The sequence below is a fragment of the Lycium barbarum genome, chromosome 3 (assembly GCF_019175385.1).
Source record: "Lycium barbarum isolate Lr01 chromosome 3, ASM1917538v2, whole genome shotgun sequence".
Taxonomy (NCBI): Eukaryota; Viridiplantae; Streptophyta; class Magnoliopsida; order Solanales; family Solanaceae; genus Lycium; species Lycium barbarum.
In genome coordinates this window covers 88684731-88712057 of record NC_083339.1, presented here as the reverse complement: position 1 = coordinate 88712057, position 27327 = coordinate 88684731, and the positions used below count along the sequence as shown (strand labels likewise).

At 42.7% G+C, this 27327-nt stretch overlaps 1 long non-coding RNA gene across 1 annotated transcript; it reads left to right on the top strand.

Annotated features, from left to right (window-relative positions):
* The first annotated feature begins 23969 nt into the window (after window positions 1–23969).
* On the top strand, window positions 23970–26458 carry LOC132633942 (uncharacterized). Its single transcript, XR_009579951.1, has 3 exons — window positions 23970–24229; window positions 24992–25042; window positions 26249–26458. It is a non-coding gene; the product is annotated as an uncharacterized LOC132633942 (long non-coding RNA).
* Window positions 26459–27327: the final 869 nt, after the last annotated feature.

Genomic DNA, 27327 nt, shown 5'->3' with positions numbered 1-27327 from the left:
CCTAGGTTACCCGACCACATTTCGATAGGTTTCGGACGAATAGTGGCATTCTAGCCAAATTGGAGCCTTTAGGCTTCAATAGAATTGAATGAATAGTAACTTTTCTGTGGATCGGGTTTCGAGGAGCAGAAATGCTCCGAAAGGTCTCCTATTCGACTGACACATTAAGATATGCCAAATGAAAGAGTGGGAGGCTTTACATACCTCACAGACGTCGTAAGCTCTTCCAAATGTCTCGTCCCGTTTCGTCAAAAATCTGCAAATGGTCAAAGTTACCAAATGAGATCCTTAGGCTTAGAAATGCCTTTAACTTCACAATTGCCTACCGAAATTTCGGCAGCACTTCCCCTATAAATCTAACATCCCCGAGGCATAGCTCGGCTCAAATTAACCAACTACAACAGCCCACACATCAACAACCAAAACAAACAACAATAACACCATTCTAGTTTCAAAGTTCGACATGATTTCTTAAGTTGGCAACTTTCCATTCAACGTTCAAAATCCCGATTCTATATTCACATAATTGTATTCATTCAACCATCCAACACTAGTCAATCACATTCCACATTCAATCTAAGTCATACACGAAATTGCACCAAAATCAATTTATTTCCATAATTCTTCAAAACATCTAAAATGCACTACGAACATTCTAACTCATGTAGTTCCATTCCAAATTCATCAACATCGATATAGATTCACATCTAAAGTCCATAACACCCAAGATATACATTGATATACATAAAGATACCGAAGGTATACGCTTTCCGATAATATTCAAAATCATTTTTCAATGCCAACTTCATTCACCAATTAATCATTTACGATATAAGGATCACAACAACACATTATACCAACTTAAACAAGATCAATTCACACCAATTTTCCCATCTATGGCTCACGGCCAAACCTACTACAAACACACACCCACACGTTTCCATTTATGTCCAAATTACGGGATTCTCGTCTACTTCCAATCCTTAACCCATTCATAGCAATTCTATAACATTAGAGGGTAAGAATTCATACCTTTCTTGAAACCCCGACTTGTCGAAAACGTCGTCCTCGTGCCAAACTAATTATACCCCGTTGAAGAGGGCCTTGAGTACTTCACAAGTATGTAAAGAACAAGATTTTTAAGCCACAACACAAGCTAGGAAAATTTTCTTTTCTTTTTCTCTATGGTTCGGCCGAACCCTCTCTCTCTTGGTGTTCTTGATTTTATGATTTTTCTCTTGAATAATACCAAGTGTTGTATTGATATATATCCAATACTAGTCATGTGCATAGCACATGACTTTAAATTAGTGGGTTTGGGCTTGGCAAGGGGCCGGCCACCCTACTAATCTTGGGCTTCAATTCTTTTTCAACTTTCTTGGCCCAATTCATAAAAGTCCCGATTTGTAATTCCCGAAACTAATTTCCGAAATTCCAAATTTACCCTCGGCCTTCCCCGAGGTCTTGACATTAATAATTCCATATCCAACATAGTCATATTCTCAAAAATTAATTTATGTCCTTCTAACACCCGAGTCATAGTTATTTCTCGATTTCCAATTGTACGAACACACGGGGCCTAACATTCTCCCCCCCTTAGGAACATTCGTCCCCGAATGTTAAATAAATCTTATAAAGGCTCACAAGCATAACGGGAAAACCATTTTATATACAAATAGCACACATGGTCCATCCGTTCATTGGTACAACAAATACAAAAGTTTAGATTACAGGAGGCGTAGGGAATAAATGGGGAAATCTCTTCTTCATCTCATCCTCTGCCTCCCAAGTCATCTCTTCACGGTTGTTATTGCGCCACAGAACCTTGACCGAAGGCACCTCCTTAGTGCGCAATCTCCTCACCTGACGATCCAGAATAGATACCGGCTGCTCGTCATAGGATAGCTGCTCCGTCACCTGAAGATCATCTACTGGGAATATCCTTGAAGGGTCACCAATACACTTCCGCAGCATAGACACATGAAACACCGGGTGCACGGACTCCAAATCGGATGGCAAGTCTAGCTCGTAGGCGACTGCGCCAATCCTCCGAACAATCTGGTATGGCCCGATGTACCGCGGACTCAGCTTGCCCTTCCTGCCAAATCTCATAACGCCCTTCATAGGCGACACCTTCAGGAATACCCAGTCACCACTCTGAAACTCCAACGGTCGACGCCGTTTATCAGCATAAGCTTTCTGTCGACTCTGAGCAGCTAACAATCGCTCCCGAATAAGCTTCACCTTATCTACAGCCTCCTGGATCACATCTGGCCCAATCAGCTTAGTCTCGCCCACGTCAAACCAGCCAATAGGAGATCTGCACCTCCTGCCATAAAGGGCCTCATACGGGGCCATCTGAATGCTGGAGTGATAACTGTTATTGTAGGCAAACTCTATAAGCGGCAAATGATCATCCCAGCTGCCCCTGAAGTCAATAACGCAGGCCCGCAACATATCCTCGAGCGTCTGAATAGTGCGCTCGGCCTGCCCGTCGGTCTGAGGATGGAAAGCTGTACTGAGGGTCACCTGGGTCCCTAATCCCTCCTGAAATGACCTCCAAAAATTAGCTGTAAACTGAGCACCTCGGTCAGTGATAATAGATACAGGGACCCCGTGAAGTCTGACTATCTCTCTGATATATAATCTGGCATAATCCTCAGCCGAAAATGTAGTCCGGACCGGAAGGAAATGGGCTGATTTCGTCAGCCTGTCCACAATAACCCAAATAGAGTCGTACCTGCGTAGCGTACGCGGCAACCCAACAATGAAGTCCATATTAATCATCTCCCATTTCCAGGCTGGAATCTCCATCTCCTGTAACAACCCACCGGGCTTCTGATGTTCAACCTTGACTTGCTGACAGTTCGGGCATTGACTAACAAATTCAGCAATGTCTTTCTTCATGCCGTCCCACCAATACAAACACCGAAGATCCCGATACATCTTAGTGGAACCAGGATGAACAGAATACCGGGCACAATGTGCCTCGCCCATAATCTGCCGTCGTAAGCCCGCAACATCCGGTACACAGAATCTGCCGTCGTACAATAATACTCCTTCAGGCGAGATCTCAAACTGGGTCTTTGTCTTATTAAGGGCCGCATCTCTGTACTGAATCAAAATAGGATCCTCAAACTGGCGCTGCTTTACCTCCTGAATAATAGATGACTCAGCAACTGGGCGAACAGAAATCCCAGAATCTCCAGAATCTACCAAGCGGACTCCGAGGCTGGCCAGCTGATGAATATCACGAACCAGATCCCTCTTATCAGATGGAACATCAGCCAGACTGCCTACGGACTTGCGGCTAAGCGCATCAGCTACCACGTTGGCTTTCCCTGGATGGTACAGAATATCAACGTCATAATCCTTTAGTAGCTCAAGCCACCTCCGCTGCCGCAAATTTAGCTTCTTCTGCTTAAAAATATACTGGAGACTCTTGTGGTCCGTATAGATATCAACGTGGACCCCATATAAATAATGCCGCCAAATCTTCAAGGCATGAATCACCGCGGCCAACTCAAGATCATGAGTGGGATAGTTCTTCTCGTGCGGTCTGAGCTGCCGGGAAGCATAGGCTATAACTCGACCGTGCTGCATCAATACACACCCTATCCCAGTACCAGAGGCGTCACAATATACAACGTACCCATCAGACCCCTCTGGAAGAGCCAAAACTGGCGCTGTAATCAATCTCTCCTTCAGCATCTGAAAGCTGCGCTCGCAGGCATCTGCCCACTGGAATTTTGCTGCTTTCTGGGTAAGCCTCGTCAGTGGTGCTGCAATAGAAGAGAAGTCCTCCACAAACCTGCGATAATACCCAGCCAATCCCAGAAAACTGCGCACCTCAGTCGGTGTAGTAGGCCTGGGCCAATTCTGCACAGCCTCAATCTTCTGCGTATCGACCCGAATACCGTCTGCGCCGACAATATGACCCAAGAATGCCACAGAAGTCAACCAGAACTCGCATTTAGAGAATTTAGCATATAACTTATGTTGACGGAGAATGCCAAGTACCGTCCGCAAATGATCTGAATGCTCCTCGGCTGATCGCGAGTAAATCAGGATATCATCAATAAATACTATAACAAACATATCCAGGAAAGGCCGAAATACCCGGTTCATCAGATCCATAAATACTGCAGGAGCATTAGTCAGCCCGAAAGACATAACTCTGAACTCATAGTGCCCGTACCGGGTCCTGAAAGCGGTCTTCGGGATATCGGACTCCCGTACTCGCACCTGATGATAGCCTGAGCGCAGATCTATTTTGGAAAAGTGTCTAGCACCCTGCAGCTGGTCAAACAAGTCATCAATCCGGGGAAGGGGATATTTATTCTTAATAGTCACCTTATTCAGCTGCCGGTAGTCAATACACATCCGCAACGACCCATCTTTCTTTCTAACAAACAATACCGGCGCTCCCCAGGGTGATGTGCTGGGCCTGATAAAACCCTTATCCAGCAAATCTTTCAGCTGCTCCTTCAACTCCTTCAACTCAGCTGGTGCCATCCTGTACGGAGGAATAGATATAGGCTGCGTGTCCGGCATCAACTCAATAGAAAAATCAATCTCCCGCTCCGGTGGAAGGCCAGGAAGCTCGTCAGGAAAAACATCTGGAAACTCACTGACGACCGGGACAGACTGAAGGGTAGGTACCTCCGCGGCAGTATCATGCACACGAACCAAATGATAGATATAACCCTTCTGGATCATCTTCTTAGCCTTGAGGTATGAAATAAACTTACCCCTCGGCGATGCAGTCGATCCGAACCACTCTATGACTGGTTCCCCTGGAAACTGAAAGCGGACTACCTTTTTCTGGCAGTCGACATTAGCATAACAGGAAGACAACCAGTCCATACCCATGATGACGTCAAACTCAAACATGTCTAGCTCTACCAAATCAGCCTTAGTGGTACGATCATAAATGGTCACAGAACAATCCCTATAGATCTGTCTTGCTACAATAAAATCCCCAACTGGCGTAGCTACCTCAAATGGCTCTATAGGCTCAGACACTATCCCAATCTTACTAGCAACGAGCGGGGAAATATATGATAAAGTAGAGCCAGGGTCAATCAATGCATATACAGATCTGGAGAAAACCAGTAATGTACCTGTGACGACGTTTGGCGAAGCCTCCTGATCCTGGCGGCTGGCCAAAGCATATATGCGGTTCGAGGGACCGCTAGATCCTGAAGCGCCACCGCGGCCTCGACCGCGCCCTGCCGGTGCTGGAATACCCCGCCCTCCAGGGCGTGCAACAGATGGAACAGAAGAAGAACCGGCGGCTGACCCTGTCTGCTGAGCCGCATTACCCGAACCACTGGCCAATGGGCAGTCTCTCATAAAGTGGCCCTGACCGCCACAAGTAAAACAAGCTCCCGTCGCTCGGTAACACTCCCCGGGATGAGACTTCCCGCAATGTGGACAACGGGGTCTAGGTGGTCTGGCCTGACTGGGACCCCTGGATACCTGCGATCCTGCCACTCTGGAGCCCTGATCGGCCCCAGACGATCCCATACTGTCGAATCTCCGGCTACCTGACTGAGTACCCCGGCCGGAAGGAGGGAAATATCTATCAGACTGCTGCTGCTGCTGAGGCTGTCCGCCTCGAGAATCTGCTGAATAACCCGCGGATCTAGCCCTCTTGGGCGGCCTCCTGTCTCTATCTCTGCCAGCAGGATCAGATCTGCGACGGTCCTCCATACCCATCGCATAGGCCTGAAGCCGAGAAATATCCATGTCTGTCTGCAGTGACACGGCCATACAACTGTCTACCAAATACCGGTCCAATCCCATAACATAGCGGTGCATCCGATCGGGCATATCTGCTACCACGGCCGGTGCATATCGGGCCAGAGAATCAAACTCAAGGCTATACTCGCGAACACTCCGACCCCTCTGCTGCAGACGTAAAAATCGATCAGCCCGTGCCCGCCGCAACTCTGGTGGCAAAAAGTGGCGGGTGAATGCTGTCACAAACTGATCCCAAGTGGCTGGAGGGGCACCCTCTCCCCTAGACAGCTCCCAAGTCTCATACCAGTGGGTAGCCACATCTCGAAGCCTGTGCGACGCCAGCTCAACCGACTCGGTCTCAGAAGCCCTGACTAGGTCCAGTGAGCGTCGCATCCCCCGAATAAAGTCATGGGGGTCCTCGTCGGGCTTAGACCCGAAGAACTCTGGAGGGCCACATAGCAGAAACTCCCGAACTCGCAGGCTGTCCCGCCTGTCATCATCATCATCATCCCTGCGCCCGCGTCTGCGAGCCTGTCCTGCCACCAGCGTAGTCAGTAACTGCACAGCCTCCCTCAGGGTCCGATCCTCCGCCCCTGGCTGAGGAGCTGGAGCCTCAGGTGCGGGTACGCGAACCTCTGGAGCTGCCGATGGCCCTACTCCAGGCTGTACTGGTGGGGGTGTAGCAGACCCCTCAGACTGTGGCACATCCTCAGGCAAATCATAAACACGAGCCCGGGTAGCTCGCTGTGCCTGGCTAGCCTCTCCAATCCTCGCCTTGCCCTTCTGGGCCGCCGTTGCCTTCTTCGGAGGCATCACTGCAAACACGAAGGCGAGTCAGATCAACATCATCCTAATAGCACAGCTCTATCGCACGATCTAAGATTACAAAGAGAGTAACGTCCTAAATGCCCTGTAGCTTCCCGTTTATAGATGTGGTGCACAACACATCGATAAACAAGACTCTACGAGACACGGCCTGTAGACATTCCAAGGACAAACCGCTCTGATACCACTTTTGTCACGACCCAGCCCCGTGGGCCGCGACTGGCACCCTACCTGGGTACCCAGACCAAATCGCATATTCATTTCCGAATCCAAACTTATTCCAGAATTTTACAAAAATTATATCAAACATAATTTATATCGAAAATATGTCTTAAGCGGTCATATCAAATCAAATTCACACAAAGCGGCGGAATAGGCATCGCCGGTCAAAATACAAATATATACATAAGGGCCATTTGGGGCCATCAGATCAAACAGACCGCTTTAAGACCCGAAAGCAAAATCATACAATATACACATAGGACCCTCGCCCCACAAAGATGACTACAGGCCTCTACGAATTCAAAACATAACATATGGCGAGACAGGGCCCCGCCGTACCCAAACTGTCAAATATCCAAAATATATACGGAGTAGAGGAGTCTGTACCAAGAGTGGACTCCGAATCGAATAAGAGTACTCCGAGAAAGCAAAAAGTGGAGCCTACTGCGGAGGATCACCAAGATCTGCACCTGCGGGCATAAAACGCAGCCCCCGGAGAGAGGGGGTCAGTACGGAATATGTACTGAGTATGTAAAGCACGGAGTACAGAAATATGAATCAATGTCTGTATCGAAATCATATACATATATATTATGCAAGTAAAATCATGCAAACGCTTAAGAACGTGGTCACCACTCCGACGCTGGCGCCACACACAGCATAACACCAGAAGGTTTCAAATCTCCGTACATCCCTGAACATAATCATAATCATCGGTGAGCGTATCGCATCCCGAGCCATATCACAGCATAACTCCAAACGGAACCCGGCCCTATGGCGAAGCCTTGGGAACCGTAACACAACATACGGCCGAATTTGTCATTAGGCGCACGAATCAAAACCGGCCCGGGAACCGGCGAACGAAGTCATAATAAGGCACGAACGGAGTCGTGAGCAAACAAATGCAAATCGTCTTTCAAAATAGTGTTTCAAAACAAAGTAAATTCATAAATCATATCATATTACAAAATAGTCGAATACTTAGTCGACATAAAGTTTCATTTCGCAAAACGTTTCCAAAATGGTCCATATAATTCAAAACATAGGTTAGCGTATCGAATTGCCCAAACCTACCCCGTAGGAGGATGTTCCAAAGATCCGAAGTAGTATGTACAAATTTATTATCAAAGGTGGCCCGAAGGGCAAATCGGGCATTTTGGGGTAGCGGGCCCACCTCGAGTCGAAGTGAGGTGGCGAACGTGTTTCTACGAGCATTTATATGCCAAAGGTCATACATTATCATTCCTAGGTTACCCGACCACATTTCGATAGGTTTCGGACGAATAGTGGCATTCTAGCCAAATTGGAGCCTTTAGGCTTCAATAGAATTGAATGAATAGTAACTTTTCTGTGGATCGGGTTTCGAGGAGCAGAAATGCTCCGAAAGGTCTCCTATTCGACTGACACATTAAGATATGCCAAATGAAAGAGTGGGAGGCTTTACATACCTCACAGACGTCGTAAGCTCTTCCAAATGTCTCGTCCCGTTTCGTCAAAAATCTGCAAATGGTCAAAGTTACCAAATGAGATCCTTAGGCTTAGAAATGCCTTTAACTTCACAATTGCCTACCGAAATTTCGGCAGCACTTCCCCTATAAATCTAACATCCCCGAGGCATAGCTCGGCTCAAATTAACCAACTACAACAGCCCACACATCAACAACCAAAACAAACAACAATAACACCATTCTAGTTTCAAAGTTCGACATGATTTCTTAAGTTGGCAACTTTCCATTCAACGTTCAAAATCCCGATTCTATATTCACATAATTGTATTCATTCAACCATCCAACACTAGTCAATCACATTCCACATTCAATCTAAGTCATACACGAAATTGCACCAAAATCAATTTATTTCCATAATTCTTCAAAACATCTAAAATGCACTACGAACATTCTAACTCATGTAGTTCCATTCCAAATTCATCAACATCGATATAGATTCACATCTAAAGTCCATAACACCCAAGATATACATTGATATACATAAAGATACCAAAGGTATACGCTTTCCGATAATATTCAAAATCATTTTTCAATGCCAACTTCATTCACCAATTAATCATTTACGATATAAGGATCACAACAACACATTATACCAACTTAAACAAGATCAATTCACACCAATTTTCCCATCTATGGCTCACGGCCAAACCTACTACAAACACACACCCACACGTTTCCATTTATGTCCAAATTACGGGATTCTCGTCTACTTCCAATCCTTAACCCATTCATAGCAATTCTATAACATTAGAGGGTAAGAATTCATACCTTTCTTGAAACCCCGACTTGTCGAAAACGTCGTCCTCGTGCCAAACTAATTATACCCCGTTGAAGAGGGCCTTGAGTACTTCACAAGTATGTAAAGAACAAGATTTTTAAGCCACAACACAAGCTAGGAAAATTTTCTTTTCTTTTTCTCTATGGTTCGGCCGAACCCTCTCTCTCTTGGTGTTCTTGATTTTATGATTTTTCTCTTGAATAATACCAAGTGTTGTATTGATATATATCCAATACTAGTCATGTGCATAGCACATGACTTTAAATTAGTGGGTTTGGGCTTGGCAAGGGGCCGGCCACCCTACTAATCTTGGGCTTCAATTCTTTTTCAACTTTCTTGGCCCAATTCATAAAAGTCCCGATTTGTAATTCCCGAAACTAATTTCCGAAATTCCAAATTTACCCTCGGCCTTCCCCGAGGTCTTGACATTAATAATTCCATATCCAACATAGTCATATTCTCAAAAATTAATTTATGTCCTTCTAACACCCGAGTCATAGTTATTTCTCGATTTCCAATTGTACGAACACACGGGGCCTAACAAAAGGGAGCTCTCCAACACAGCAGAATGAGTAGCCTAAACTGGAGGACCACCCAAACGAGCTTCTGTACCTGCGGGCATGAAACACAGCCCCCGAAGAACCGGGGGTCAGTACGGGAGAAGTACTGAGTATGTAAAGCAGAAGGTACAGAAATCGCAAACACAACTGGAGTCAGAAGAAACAAACACAAACGTCAAAGTAGCAAAGCAAACCTGTACAGAAGACAAATGTACAAATGCAAATGAAATCATGTATAGGGTTTAGGAACGTGGTCACCCCCGACGCTAGTGCCACAACACATCATAACTCCAGAAGTTTTCAAATCTCCGTACAGTCTCCAGACACATCATATCACACACATATCACATCATCAGAACATATCAAATGCCATATCACATCATAACTCCATAGACGGTGACCGGCCCTATGGCGAGGCCTCGGAAACCGTATCACATCATAACTTCCGAATATGGTATAGCGCGCACGATCACAAAGCCGGCCCGGGTACCGACGAACGAATTCATAGTGGATGGCACGAACGGAGTAGTGCAGAAACCATATGCATATTAAAAGTAAGTTACCGGACTCGACATATAGTTACATATAGGGATATACCGACGCCAGAGGGCTCGGAGTAGAAGTCAGGTCGATCAAAATTAATGTATGGAAGTCGCGAAGTTTCAGACTGCAGAACCTTTGGAAAAACCATTCACGGATCATTTTCCGAACATCTAACATCATTCATAGTGCAAAACGTTCCATGACGATATAGAAATTTTCAAACGAACCTTTGAGTCACAGACAAATGATTACTTTTCATATCGAACGAAAACAAACCAAACAAGTCGAATAAGGGAAGCCTCGGGGCTTGCGGGCCCACCTCGAGTCAAATTGAGGCGGCGGACACAAATCACTGACTCTAGGCTCCATAGAGCCATCTACGAAAGTTTCGGAGAGTTTCGGACACAACGGCAAAAGTTATGAAGGTTCGAACATTCCTTCAACCAAATACAACGAATAGGGTTCAATTGCGCTGAATGAATAGTATCCAAACTTGAATCTAAATTTCCAAGAGCAGAGTTATCCCCGAGGGTCCGATCTTAACCTAGTATGACTAGGACATGCCAAAAGAAGGATAGGTAGGCTTTACATACCTGGATGGCGCCTTACACTCGTCAAATCTCAATTCCCGTTTCGTCCGAAAACTGCAAATGGTCACTTTTACCAGTTACTATTCATGAAAGTTAACATTTTAATCTTTGGGCTATACTTGGCTACCGAAATTTCGGCAGCATTTCCCCTATAAATCTAACATCCCCGAGACTTAGCTCGGCTCAGAATACAACCACAACAACAACCCAAACATCATCAAACAACAAAACCCATAATCAAACCACTCTAGTTTCAAAATTCTACCTTACTACACAAGTTGGCAATTCTTGATTCAAACTTCAAAATTCCAAATCTATTTCCACATTAATGTATTCATTCACTCATTCACAATTATTCAAACACATCCCAAATATATTCCAAACCATATACAAAGTTCTCCAAGATTCATTACTTTCCATATTTCATCCAAAACATCGAAAGTCACGACGGACGTCCTAACTTGCATTATTTCATTCCGAATTCATTCACATCAACCATAAGCCATATTTAAGGTCTCTAGCATCATAGATATACAGTGATATACACAAATATACCAAGGGTATATACTTTCCGATAATGTTCCGAAATCATTTTCTAACACCAATTCGATTCGTTAACCATTCATTTACGTTATGAAGGTCACAATGACGCAACTAACGAACTAACAAATCAATTTCACATTGTCTCCTACTCTACTCAAGTCACGGCCAACTACACTCTTTCACACACACACACGCCATGCATCTTCACCCAAAATCCCATAATTTTCATGAAATTCTAATCACTATCACATTCATACAAGTTCCATAACTCAAAAGTGACAAAGTTCATGCATTTACTTGAAAATCCGACTTGTCGCAAACGTGATTCTTCCGCCAAATAAATTGTATCACGTCGGAGAGGGTCTTGAGTGCTTCACAACCATGCAAAAATCAAGATTTTTGGATCAAACACAAGGCTTGGGAATTATTTCTTTCTCCCTTTTTTCTACACGGCCGAATGGGGTTTTTGTTGAAGTCAAAGATGAAATGTGATTTTTCTTGATAAGTTTTAAGTATTGAATTGATATATATCCAAATATGGAGGTCATGTGCATAGCACATGACTTTTAAAATTGGGTTTGGGCCTCTCCAATGGCCGGCCATCCCCACTCTTTGGGCCTCAATTTTGTATTGTCCAATCTTGGCCCAATGCATAAAACGTCCCGTTTTTGTAATTCCCGAAACTAATTTCCAAAATTCCAAATTTACCCTCGGCCTTCCCCGATGTCTTGACATTAATAATTCCATAACCAACATAGCCATATTCACCAAAATCAAAAATATTTCCTCATAAGACACCAATTTTAATTATTTCTCGATTTTTCACTTATACGAGACACGGGACATAACATTCTCCCCCCTTAAGAACATTCGTCCTCGAATGTTAAATTGACCTCATGGGGCGTCCTACTACTCCGGGAGGGTTCTCTTTATAGTTTCCCTTTATTGATTTTCCGACACGGCTTCTTCATCAACATTAGGGGGGGGGGGGGGGGGGGGGGTGGTAAATAATATTTTTTTTTTCATCACCGATTCAAATGCCTTCATAATCCATTTTCTCATACCCCACGTAATCACCGAACCCTATGCTATATTCTTGTAATGGACGAACGCTTTCCAGACATCGTAGTCAATATCATTTTTCGTTACACTCCTGAGTTTCTTACCACATCGTCGTACTATCACTTTATTTCATACCAGATACTTCATGCCAAATAGATTTAGAGCTAAGGCCGGACGCGCATAAGCATATCAAACGGATTCATAGTCAACATCAGAGGTACCGAAGTATATCAGACAAATCTGGGATCGGAGTCAGACGTACAAAGGCGTATCAGACGGGTTCATAATCAGAACCGAACACACGGAGACATATCAGACAGATTCATAAGAATTTCCTCTTACTTGCAAACTTGTTTGCCAGGTAATCATACAAATTGTCTTACATGTCGCGTATCGACTCTTTCAAAGATTCTACTTATTCACACTGCTTCTCTTTCATCTTCCCTACCCTCCGTACTCATTTTCTCTTTCAGGCATCATCATTCCAAACTATGTTATAATGTAATCGGGGATTTTCTATCCCTCGACAACATTCGGGTCGTCGCTCCCCACTTCGCTTCATGTATTTGGTTTAATAAAACCTTTCGTCTGTCACAACATTAGTTGCCGGGGCTCGGCTCTTAATCCATACGGGCACCAAACGAAAATCATACACACACACATACACACACTTACTAATACCGTACTAGCGAACGTCTCTGACTGTTATTCAAATTCGTTCAATTTTCCAAGCGGTGATGTGCCCTTTTCTTTTTGCCCATTTATTCCGCCTCATTCCGCGCGACTCCTGAAAGGGCACTAATTAATCCACACACATTCTATTTACCTGCTGATTACCCCAAATTTCTATTTATATTCATCATACTCTCACTTATGAAAAACTTTGCATTACTTCCCAGGGGGGTCACCCATCCCAGAATTGCTCTGGCTTGAGCACGCTTAACCCTGAAACTTTCATATATTTTGACGCGTTAGGGCTGATATAATTTCATCAATTGCCCCGCACGACCTTTATCACGTAATTTTAGGGCCAAACGGTGTCTTATCAAATTTTTTCGGGAAGTTTTCGTAGCGGGTCCCACTCCGACCCAAAGAGGTCGTTTGCTCTTCTAGCTATGTGGTTTATCGTTTTAGCCTTCCAAATTCCATATATTCGCCTCCCACATGTATAGATAACTGCCTCGGATATTTTCATTAATTCGGATTCTTACCCTACTTTTACTGACACACAAAAAGAGAATATCGCATAATATACTGGAATACAGACCTATCATTGCACATATTCATTCAGAAAAAGGTTTGTAATATACCTGGGTCTGCGTCTGGGGATGCCTCTGGGTCCCGCCGACCAGTCAAAGAGTATATGCGGTTCGAGGGACCGCTAGAATCTGAACCCCCACCACGGCCTCTACCGCGGCCCGCTGGTGCTGGCATACCTCGCCCCGTGGAGCGCGTGGCCGAAGGGGTAGATGACGAACCAGCAACGGATCTCATCGGCGGTGCTGGACTACCGAAACCGCCTGCCCACGGACAATCCCGCATAATATGGCCCTGACGGCCGCAAGCAAAACAGGCCCCTGTGGCCCTGAAGCACTCACCTGGGTGCGATCTTCCACAATACGAACACGGGGGCATAGGTGGCCTAGTCTGACTGGGACCCCTACTCGCCTGAGAACCTGGGGCTCTAGAACTCTGGTCTGCCCTGGACGGTCCTGCGCCATCAAATCGCTTACTAGTAGACTGTGTGTCCCGGCCTAACGGAGGGAAATACCCACTGGACTGATGTTGGGGCTGCCCGCCCCGAGAATCTCCAGAATACCCCGCTGATCTGGCCCTCTGCTGGGCCTATCTGGTCGGTACCGGTTCTCCATCCCCTGGGCGTAGGCCTGTAGACGGGCGATGTCCATATCTGTCTGCAATGACACCGCCATACAGCCGTCAATCAGGTAACGATCCAACCCCATAACATATCTATGCATCCGATCTGTCATATCTGCTACCACGGCAGGGGCATACCGGGCCAGGGAATCAAACTCCAAATTATATTCACGAACGCTTCGACCCCTCTGCTGTAGATGTAAAAACCGATCAGCTCGCTCCCGTCGTAACTCTGGGGGCAGAAAGTGACGGGTGAAATCAGTCACAAACTGATCCCACGTAGCTGGAGGAGCACCCTCACCCCTGGGTAACTCCCAAGTCTCATACCAATGCGCGGCAACATCCCGAAGTCTATGCGAAGCCAGCTCAACCGACTCGGTCTCTGAAGCCCTGACCAAGTCTAAGGCACACCGCATCCCCCGAATAAAGTCATGGGGGTCCTCATCGGGCTTAGACCCGAAAATCTCTGGAGGGCCACATAATAAGAACTCCCGAACTCTCAGGCTGTCCCGCCTGTCCTCATCATCATCGTCTCTCCGCCCGCGTCTGCGAGCCTGTCCCGCTACTATCGTGGTCAACAACTGTACAGCCTCCCTCAGGGTCGTATCCTCCGCCCCTGGCTGAGGAGCTGGGGTCTCAGGGGCGGGTACATGGACCTCTGGAGCTGCTGAAGGTCCTGCTCCAGGCTGTACTAGTGGGGGTGTAGCAGACCCCTCAGAATGAGGCACAACCTCAGGCAGATCATAGACACGAGCCCGGGTAGCTCGCTGTGCCTGGCTAGTCTCTCCCATCTTCGCCTTGCCCTTCTGGGCCGTCGTTGCCTTCTTCGGAGGCATCACTGCAAACACAACAACGGGTCAGATCAGAATGACCCTAATAGCACAGCTCTATCGCACGATCTAAGATTCCAAAGACAGCAACATCCTAAATGCCCTGTAGCCTCCTGTTTATAGATGTGGTGCACAACACATCGATAAACAAGACTCTACTAACATACGAACATATGACGGGACAGGGCCCCGCCGTACCCACACATCCACAAATGTACCGAATACCCACACAACAAAAGGTATGTACCAAAAGTTAGGCTCCGGATCAAAGGGAGCTCTCCAACACAGCAGAATGAGTAGCCTAAACCGGAGGACCACCCAAACGAGCTTCTGTACCTGCGGGCATGAAACACAGCCCCCGAATAACCGGGGGTCAGTACGGGAGAAGTACTGAGTATGTAAAGCAGAAGGTACAGAAATCGAAAACACAACTGGAGTCAGAAGAAACAAACACAAACGTCAAAGTAGCAAAGCAAACCTGTGCGGAAGGCAAATGTACAAATGCAAATGAAATCATGTATAGGGTTTAGGAATGTGGTCACCCCCGACGCTAGTGCCACAACACATCATAACTCCAGAAGTTTTCAAATCTCCGTACAGTCTCCAGACACATCATATCACACACATATCACATCATCAGAACATATCAAATGCCATATCACATCATAACTCCATAGACGGTGACCGGCCCTATGGCGAGGCCTCGGAAACCGTATCACATCATAACTTCCGAATATGGTATAGCGCGCACGATCACAAAGCCGGCCCGGGTACCGACGAACGAATTCATAATGGATGGCACGAACGGAGTAGTGCAGAAACCATATGCATATTAAAAGTAAGTTACCGGACTCGACATATAGTTACATATAGGGATATACCGACGCCAGAGGGCTCGGAGTAGAAGTCAGGTCGATCAAAATTAATGTATGGAAGTCGCAAAGTTTCAGACTGCAGAACCTTTGGAAAAACCATTCACGGATCATTTTCCGAACATCTAACATCATTCATAGTGCAAAACGTTCCATGACGATATAGAAATTTTCAAACGAACCTTTGAGTCACAGACAAATGATTACTTTTCATATCGAACGAAAACAAACCAAACAAGTCGAATAAGGGAAGCCTCGGGGCTTGCGGGCCCACCTCGAGTCAAATTGAGGCGGCGGACACAAATCACTGACTCTAGGCTCCATAGAGCCATCTACGAAAGTTTCGGAGAGTTTCGGACACAACGGCAAAAGTTATGAAGGTTCGAACATTCCTTCAACCAAATACAACGAATAGGGTTCAATTGCGCTGAATGAATAGTATCCAAACTTGAATCTAAATTTCCAAGAGCAGAGTTATCCCCGAGGGTCCGATCTTAACCTAGTATGACTAGGACATGCCAAAAGAAGGATAGGTAGGCTTTACATACCTGGATGGCGCCTTACGCTCGTCAAATCTCAATTCCCGTTTCGTCCGAAAACTGCAAATGGTCACTTTTACCAGTTACTATTCATGAAAGTTAACATTTTAATCTTTGGGCTATACTTGGCTACCGAAATTTCGGCAGCATTTCCCCTATAAATCTAACATCCCCGAGACTTAGCTCGGCTCAGAATACAACCACAACAACAACCCAAACATCATCAAACAACAAAACCCATAATCAAACCATTCTAGTTTCAAAATTCTACCTTACTACACAAGTTGGCAATTCTTGATTCAAACTTCAAAATTCCAAATCTATTTCCACATTAATGTAGTCATTCACTCATTCACAATTATTCAAACACATCCCGAATATATTCCAAACCATATACAAAGTTCTCCAAGATTCATTACTTTCCATATTTCATCCAAAACATCGAAAGTCACGACGGACGTCCTAACTTGCATTATTTCATTCCGAATTCATTCACATCAACCATAAGCCATATTTAAGGTCTCTAGCATCATAGATATACAGTGATATACACAAATATACCAAGGGTATATACTTTCCGATAATGTTCCGAAATCATTTTCTAACACCAATTCGATTCGTTAACCATTCATTTACGTTATGAAGGTCACAATGACGCAACTAACGAACTAACAAATCAATTTCACATTGTCTCTTACTCTACTCAAGTCACGGCCAACTACACTCTTTCACACACACACACGCCATGCATCTTCACCCAAAATCCCATAATTTTCATGAAATTCTAATCACTATCACATTCATACAAGTTCCATAACTCAAAAGTGACAAAGTTCATACCTTTACTTGAAAATCCGACTTGTCGCAAACGTGATTCTTCCGCCAAATAAATTGTATCACGTCGGAGAGGGTCTTGAGTGCTTCACAACCATGCAAAAATCAAGATTTTTGGATCAAACACAAGGCTTGGGAATTATTTCTTTCTCCCTTTTTTCTACACGGCCGAATGGGGTTTTTGTTGAAGTCAAAGATGAAATGTGATTTTTCTTGATAAGTTTTAAGTATTGAATTGATATATATCCAAATATGAAGGTCATGTGCATAGCACATGACTTTTAAAATTGGGTTTGGGCCTCTCCAATGGCCGGCCATCCCCACTCTTTGGGCCTCAATTTTGTATTGTCCAATCTTGGCCCAATGCATAAAACGTCCCGTTTTTGTAATTCCCGAAACTAATTTCCAAAATTCCAAATTTACCCTCGGCCTTCCCCGATGTCTTGACATTAATAATTCCATAACCAACATAGCCATATTCACCAAAATCAAAAATATTTCCTCATAAGACACCAATCTTAATTATTTCTCGATTTTTCACTTATACGAGACACGGGACATAACAACTGCTCTGATACCACTTCTGTCACGACCCGGCTAGGGGCCGCGAAGGGTACCCGGGGCTAACCCCCGAGCACCGCTCATGCTATCACTTACCTAACCCATTTAACAATCATTCATCTATTTCCGGTTAATTTTAAAAAGAGGATTTGCATTTCATTACAAAAATATAACGCGTTGATACAAAAACATATTTCAATATACTTATACACATGCGTACTACCCACGTTGTGGAACCACACAACCCACATCAAGCATCTATGAGCCTCTATTGAGTGGCATAAAAAAATATATACACAAAAGGAATAACCAATTAGCTCCTCCGGAAGAGGGAGTGCTCTTCAGCTCGGCTAGTGACTCCTATCAGTCTGGACCGCTTTCCCGTCTACCTGTGGGCATGAACACATCATCCAAAGAAAAGGATGTCAGTACGAGCATTGTACTGAGTATGTAAGGAATACATCAAGAAAAAAGTAAGAATAAGAAAGTAAAGTAAGTACAAGGAGATAATCGATAATTGCTTGCCACATAAGGCGGATCCATGCAAGCATACTCATAAAGCATCATATAGTAAATTGTTGTGGAACGCGCAGCCCGATCCATATGTCATCATATGTTAGTGCCGAGGAACGTAAGGACCGATCCATAAATATAATAAGTTAGTGCCGAGGAACGTACGGCCCGATCCACAACCTATATATGCCGCGTCCGGGCATCCCGCGTCTGGGATGAGAACATGATATGCCAGCTGACCAAGTGGCTATGCGTCTATAGCGCCTCAGCTTTCCCCATTTCCCCTAAAAAAAATTTCATATCATATATATACATACATAATATACATAGCATGCTTGAGAGCCCAAGGAAAAGGTGTAAGTACGTCGGAGTTACGTAAGGTCGAAAGCCTCCGATAATGTTATGGAGTAATCATCGTCGCTTTGTCTCACCTTGAAGGAACAATTATTATAAGGCGAGACTATCAATGAGGAATAGCATTAAAAGAAAGCATAGAATAAAATCATGAACTTCATAAGGCATCCATTCATATACTTTGGAAGATTTAGAAATAAAGTCACCATCCATGAATAAATTGAGAAATCAGTAAATAGCTCGACATCCTCATATAGTCATTGAAATCGTAAACTTGAAACTTTTAAACATAAGATTTGCTCTCATCATGGTCAGCGTAATAATATTCTCATTTTTTTGGACATCATTTTTGTTATTGAAAACAATATCCACGGTAGTTATCATAAACGCTCACATAATCACAACCTTTGGTTTTGGAAAATGGGAGTACTTTGGAAAACATTTATGGAATATCAAGAAGGAAATCGTGTTTCAGAATCTTCGACTATTTAACCTTTGATAGCAAGGAAAGGATGGGAGCATTTATGAAATCGTAAGCTAGGGATCATGCCTTTGAAAGAAAGGGAATAGCCTCACATACCTTCGACGTTTACAATTCTTATTGCTTGCTCGCTCTCCCTTAATGCACTCGTTTATACCTTCAAGAGAATTCATGTCGTCGTTAGCTAAGTAATTATAAGAACGGACTACTATTTCTAAGGAAAATTGGATAGCACTTCCTTCATTTCTAATACTTTTCCCATGTTTCATTTCAACTCTCATACATTCATAACGACACTCACAATATTACTTTCAACAATCATCACTTATACACTTTAAGAAAAATCTACCATTTTCCTCCAATTTCTCCACATCCATGGTTATAGCTCGTTATCACGTTTTCTCGTATATAATACTTATTTCATGGCCTAGACGTTATTTATAACATATTCACAACCATAGCTTATCAACATTCATGACTCCATTCAACTACTATTCAATTGTGCCACTATTCACCCATGCAAGGCCCATTTTCTATGTTCTTATACATTTCAAGTATCTAAGCCTTCCAATACCTTGAACCATATGGTATAGTCATGAAACATACCTTGGATGATGGTGGAACAAGCCTTGAGCAACAATACTCTTTTTATACCAAAACCCTATTTCAACCCTTTTGAGATTTCCTGAAGAAGATGACTTCCAATAGAGTCTCATGCACTTGCTTTCATGAATTAGATGTTGATGATCTTGGTTTCCCTTTGATCTCTTGAATTTTGTGGATGAATATTTGGAGAGCTTCTAGAGTGTTCTTGAAGGTTGTATGGATGAAAAATGAAATAAAATGAGGCTTTGGTCCCTTTTTATAACTCAAAGTTTGATCTTTAATGAATTCCAGTCGGGGTGAATAGTGGTCGTAAACCACAGTTTACGAGCCGTCCTCCCTGGTCGTATTTAAGCATGTCCAAAACAGAGAAGTTGGCTGAAGAATATTGCAGTTTACGATCGAGGTTTACGGTCCGTAAACCAATTTACGGGCCGTCCTCCAAGTCATTTTTAACCATTTTCACAATTTACAGAAAGTTGAGATTTTGGACAAGCTGGAGGACGATTGCACTATACGGTCCGTAAATCACTTTACGGGCCGTATAGTGCCATATACGACCACTGGACAGAAAAGTTTCCGTGACTTTCTTATTTTCCAAAACTTCTTAATTAGCCATTCCCGCCTTAACAAAACACCATACACTCAAACTTTTCATCATTCCACTCATCCTACAAGTACGGAGAAATTTCCGAGGTGTAACACTTCGGGATTCGGGGCTTAGATTTTGGTCAAAATTGATCTTTTCTCTCTAAGCTCTCTTCTCGCTTTTTCTCCAGAATTTTCTGGGTGTTGTGTCCTGAAAATGAGGAGAAAAGGCTGATATATCACTTAAATAAACATGGGTCATGGGCCTAATCCGGTTGGGCCCGGATTGGGCCTAACCCACTGACCTTTCTGCCTTAAAACGTCCATATCTCCTTATCCCGATATTCTCTTGTGGACCCACGACCTATGGTTGGAAAGCTAATTCAATTATATACAACTTATATTTCTTGGTATTGTTCCAAATTCCAAACCTATAATACCTTTTTTTCCCCTCGAAGTCAGATCACCCGAAAACGTTACTTAAAAATATTTGTTTGGAGGACTTCCACTTTGATTTGGCTCAAGGGTCTTTCTTGAGTTGTGTTTGACTTCACATATGTGATTCATATAACTTGTCACGTGTTCCTAAAAAATCTCGATGTGTGGGCCCCACCTCCGCTTACGAATAATCCGACGTACAAAAAATACGAAATATAATACTATCAACGTGATTTAAATTATGTAGTAACAACGTGATTGTCAATGTTTGAGGAAGCACGTGTCACACTCAGGCTCTAAAAATGTGGGGTATAACAGATCCATCCAGTGTAAAATTAAGGAATCGTCCTAAATGAGCGCAGCGATCCTCGTCCTATGGTGGCTACGTAGTTTCAGGCTATCTAAGCCTTCTCGGTAACTTGTGCAACTCCCAAAAACATGAACATGATATAGTTGGCTAAGAAGCTCATGATTTTCGTGAATTAACTTGTAAATGACTTGTAATCATGATTTCTCGAAAATAACTTGTAAACATGATTTCAGGAAATAAGTTGTGCATGTATGTATCTTGAATCGTGGTAGGTAGATAATTATGCAATACAATTGCATGAAAACTTGTAGACATGTAGGATATTCATGAAATAAGCATTTTTATTTAAAAACATGCATGCAAAAACTCATGGAATACGAGATATGGGCGTTCATGGATTACAGACAGATTCTCAATAATCAAAATGAAATATCAAGAACACAAAATGAGATTATATCACAAAGTTTAATATAATATAGTACATGGACCTAGGGTTATCATGAATATGGCTAAACCCTAGTTCTTGGAGAACTTGTGTATAATCATGGAATAAGAAGCGTGGGGAAGAACAATGATGTTCCCACACGTAGATAGCAGCCCTACATACCTTGTAATGCTCTAAACGTGTAATAACAATCTGATTTTGGAAGATGAATTCCAAGGTTAAAGTCTTGAGTCCTTTAAATGGGTTTTCTTGTAAACCCTAGGTTAAGAACAATGATAGATTATGAGAACACATGTTAGAATTGATTTAGAGGGGCTTGTATTGACTTACCTTGATGTTTTGGATTTTTGGGAGAAGAGCACCTTCGTTCTAGGCCTTAGGGAATGTAAAAAGTGGAAAAAGAACTGAACACGACGTATTTATACTTAACTGCATCCGAAATTATACGGTCAACTTATACAACCCTTATAAAGTTATATGGTCCGTATAAATTGGTCGTACTTGACAATAACTAAAATCCCAGAAACTAGAATTTCCCAAATGAGTTTCACGGACTAAATATAAAGTCCGTATAATATTATACGGACGCGAGTACGGTCGATATAATGTTTTAGAACTTTGGCAGAAACTAAAATTTCTCCACCTGCATAACACGACCTGAAAGTACGAGCCGCATAATACTATACGGTCTGTATAACTGGTCATGTAAGTGGGATTTTCCTGAACTGAGACAAATTTATTTCCCACACTTCTCATTTGGTCTTCTAAGTCTCAAATCATGAACGTAACCTAGTTTAAAGGTACGACGTGTTACATTGCTAAAACTTCAAATTAACTTAACATAAGAAATAAGATGAAGAACATACCTTGTATTTGAAGAATCTCAACTCGCACAACTTGCTCCAAGACTTAATCCCCACAACTCCAAGTGAAAGCAAGAACATCAAACTTCGTTAAATTAACTTAGGTTTTCAAAGTTGATCTTCTCTTGATTTGATTTAAAATGATTTAGAGTGTTTATGGATGTTAAGGGAAGCTTAGAGAGACATTGGGATTTATTTTTCATGAAAATGATGACCCAAGTCGTGGAAAATCTTTTTGTAGGAAGCCTCCACCAACTTCAAAGGTTCTGGAAAAATTCGGGCAAAGTACTGGTCGTACTTGAATGTACGGGTTACTGTTCATCCCATACATTCATAGTATATGCTACTATTCATCCCGTACTTGGAAAAAAAATCAACTTTCTAAAAATTTCGGGTAAGGTACGTCCAAAATGTACGGGACGTACATTTTTGTACGGGCCGTACTTTATCCCATACTTCTCAGAATTGCGATCGTTCAATTGCATTCGAAAGAAGACTCACTGAAATTCAAGTTAAATAGGTTGTGGATTCCGTAACTCGTCATATCCTAAGAGATATACCTCTCTCAAATTTGACCAAAATTTCCTGTCGAAATTTTTCCAAGGCTTTCCCAAATTTTCGACAGGCTTAATTTCTTCAATTCGCTTGATCTCGAAACCTTTAGACACTTCCTTATCACTTGTTAAAAGTATTCCTTAACATTATAAGGCTCCCACAACCTCTCCGGGCTTACGTTAGTTTACTTACGACACAATCGATGAGGAAATTTATGAGGTGTAACATATTATTCCCTTAACTCCACATGCATTATATATATATATATATACACCGAGCCACGCTATAGTCAGTCGGGTACAACACGTAGATGTGCAACCACTGATCAATTGGGTATTCACACCGAGTCCTATTAAGGTCGGGTAAGTTATGATATGATGATGTCTTCCTGGACGGGGGAAGCCCCGGACGCGGGGAGGATCATGACATAATTGTTGCATCCCGTATTTTTGAACGTCGAATTAATTGTAAGTTGAGGTGGGGCCCACACGTCAAGATTTTTTTTGGGACATGTGACAACTTATATGAATCACATATGTGAAGTTAAACACAACTCAAGAAGGACCCTTGGGCCAAATCAAAGTGGAAGTCCTCCAAACGAATATTTTTAAGAAAACGTTTTCGGGTGACCTGACTTTGGGCGGCAAACACTGTATTATAAGTTTGGAATTTGGAAAAATACCAAGAGATAGAAGTTATAGATAATTGAATTAGCTTTCCCACCATAGGTCGTGGGTTCCTAGGTGACGTCGGTACAAGGAGATATGGACGTTTTAAGGTCGAAAGGTCAGTGGGCTATGCCCAACTCGGGACCAATCGGGTTGGCCCAAAAAAAATGAAAAGAAAAATTTAGGCCCAAAGTGAGGGGGTGGCCGGCCATACCTGGTCCAAGCCCACCAAATTAGATAATTTCCATGTGGTCATTAATATAAGGGGCCATATATGCATCATTTATCCATTAGAAACTTCAAGAACTAAAACAAAACAAGAAGAGCAAAAAAAATGAAGAGCAATTTCGGCCATAGCTAGGGGAATTTCACCCCTCAAAATCTTCCTCCAAAAATTATTTTCTTGTGGTATTCCTACTAATTTAAGGGTCCTTTACAACTTGGTGTAATTGTTTTGGAAGAAGGAGCACTTATTTCTTCAAGTTGACAACTTGTTCAAGTGAAGGAGTTTGTAGAAAAAGGTAAGAATCAATTACTTTTTCTTATGTTATGAAGGTTTGTTTATGTTGTGGTATGTGGAAATGAGTAGAAATTATGGAAATAAGGAAGTTTGCAAAGTGGGTATGTATATATATATGTAGCCATGGGTGTATATATGTTGTATACATATATGAGTTGAATTTTATGTTGTATTCTAGTTGTGGTTATGGTGAAAATTATATTGGGAATGAAAGTTGAATGAATTTTGGTTGAAGTTGGAATGTAGAAGATTATGTCACTTTAGAATGATTTTGTGATGTTATGGAAATGAAGTTGTTAAGATGTGAATTATGATCATGGTTGATGAAATTGGAAGATGGAAATATGTTATGGATATGTAGGTTGAATATTAGAAGTTTTGGATGAATTATGACTTTGGTGGAAAGTTTGTATATTTTGTATATCTTGTGAATATTTTGTGGAAATGATGTGAAATGCTTCCAAATTATATTGTGATAATCTAGATTAATAATGAATATGAAAACATTGAGATTGGTTTGGAAATGGGAAGTTGGAATGAAAGTTCTTGCATTATGTCGGAAAGAAGACTAGTTGTGTTATATTGTGTCCTATATTGATTGTTGTTGTTGTTGGGTTGTTGTTGATTGTTTTGGCCGAGTTAAATTCTCGGGGATGCTATATGTATAGGGGAGATGCTGCCCAAATTTCTGTAGGCAATTATGAATAAAGATTGGATACTTAAAGATTGGAAAGTGAGAATTGGTAAATGTGACCAATTGCAGATTTTGGGCGAAACGGGAATCGAATTTGGAGAGGCGTAAAGAGCATACAAGGTATGTAAGGCTATCCCGATTCTTCTTTTGGCATGTCGTAGGTGTACTAGGATCGGATTTGAGCTTCGGAAAGTATTCTGCTCATCGGCATCTGCATTTGAAAATACCCCTTTTTCATTCAATGGAATTGAACCCTATAAGTATGCTTTATTGAAAGAATTGTGCAAACTTTTGCAAATTGTCTAGAAAATTATGGAATGTCCCCAGAACCTCCGTAGGTGACTTTATAAGCTTAAAATACGTAATTTGAGCCCACAGCTTCGTTTGTCCCGAGGTGGGCCCACTATTTCCGATTTTACCCTTTTGTGTTTATGACTTGTCTTCGAGCATTTTTTTTAAGAAATATTCTAACTACTATTTTAACTACGAAATAAAAATTGTTTTAATATTTCATTAAGCCTTATGAATTGTTTTGAAACTTGGGAACGATCTCAGAAAGATTATGCTTCCGTAACCCATTTTGACATTCGAATTTCACTTACTATGACTCCGTTCGATTTCATTGATTTGATCTGTCATTCGATATGCTTCATTGAGTCTCTAGAAATATATATGGTATTTTTATTGCATTTAGTTTCTCACTATTCCATTCGTGGATGCCTCAATGTTTCCCACACTGAGCCCGGGCCAGGATATGTTCTCAAGCGACTTCCACTACATTGTTCACCGTGCCTCGATGTGAGGGGGCGGGTATACATGTACATGGGTTGTCGAGTATGCTGTGTCATGTACACTATTCTGATATGATATGATATGATCTGATATGGCCATCTGATATGATATGCTATGCTACGGGGTTATCCCCTATTCTGATCCTTATGTGTTGTGGCACCAGCGTCGGGGGGTGGCCACGTTCTGTTTGCCGAGTCCCTTGGCAGGGGTCGGATATGATATGGTATAAGTTTCTGTACACACTCCTCATGTTTTGAAAATATGCATTTGATACTTCGGATGTTACACTCACTTCTCTGTAAGTTCTGTTTCGGTTATGATCTTGTTCCGTAATGGGACCAGGTACGACATATGTTTCCAGCGAATATTATTTATGCTATATGATCAGCATTTTGCTAATCTGGATATTTAGTTCATTTTCTGTATCTTCTGCTTCGATTATGACTTTGTTTACCACGTTCCGTGCTTTACATACTCAGTACATATTTCGTACTGACCGCCTTTCTTCGGGGCCTGCGTTTTCATGCCGCGCAGGTACAGACGACAGGTTTGCTGATCCGCCCGCTTAGGACTTTATTCTGCTATTTTGGAGCGCTCCTTTATCCGGAGCCTATATTTTGGTACAGTCTTCTGCTATTGTATATATGTACGCTATTCAGGGGTACGATGGGGCCCTGTCCCGTCTTATGATTCTGTTATGTTCTGTAGAGGTCTGTAGACATACTTGTGTGGGTTCTGTATATGTTTTGGGTTACTATGATCTGTGACGGCCTTATCGGCTTCCATGTACTATGTCGGTTCATTTATGATAATTACTAACGCTAATTGATTTTTACATTTAAAAATATTCTGCTGATATGCTAGTTTGGGTTATTGGGTACGTTTGGGTGTCCAGCACGGACACTAGTCGCGGCCTACGGAGTTGGGTCGTGACAAAAGTGGTATCAGAGCGGTTCGTCCTCGGAGTGTCTACAGACCGTGTCTCGTAGAGTCTTGTTTATCGGTGTGTTGTGCACCACATCTATAAACAGGAGGCTACAGGACAATTAGGGTGTTACCTTTCTTTGAATCTTAGATCGTGCGATAGAGCCCGCTGTAGGAAATGAATTCATTTTTTTTTTACTAACCTCTGATTTCAGCTGGAGAACGGTATCGACGTAAGACAGCGACTGATGATATTGGAAGCTACACAGTACACAGGTAAGTAATGGTATGAAAGATGTATGCTGGGTAAGGTGTTTGAAATACGATTGAAACATGAAGCTGAAGATTGAAAAGAAAAAAAAATAAACAGGAAAGTGTAGTAGGTGCAGTTTGAGTTGGGCATGTGAGGTAAGCCTCGGCATCTTTATACTTTTATTTGAAATTATTAGCCCCGTGTGGCTATGAGGCGATATGATATGATATGTATATACGTATATGTGTTGGCCCTGTGAGGCATGGTTGGTATTTCCTGTGTACAGGTTTTGGGATAGTAAGAAATACAGAGGAACCTCTGCCCAAATTTTTCTAGGAATATAAAGAGGAAAATGAGATATAAATTCTTAACATGTCTTGAGGGTCGATACCGATAGGACACACCCGTTATGTTGGATTAAAGTTTAAGAGATACC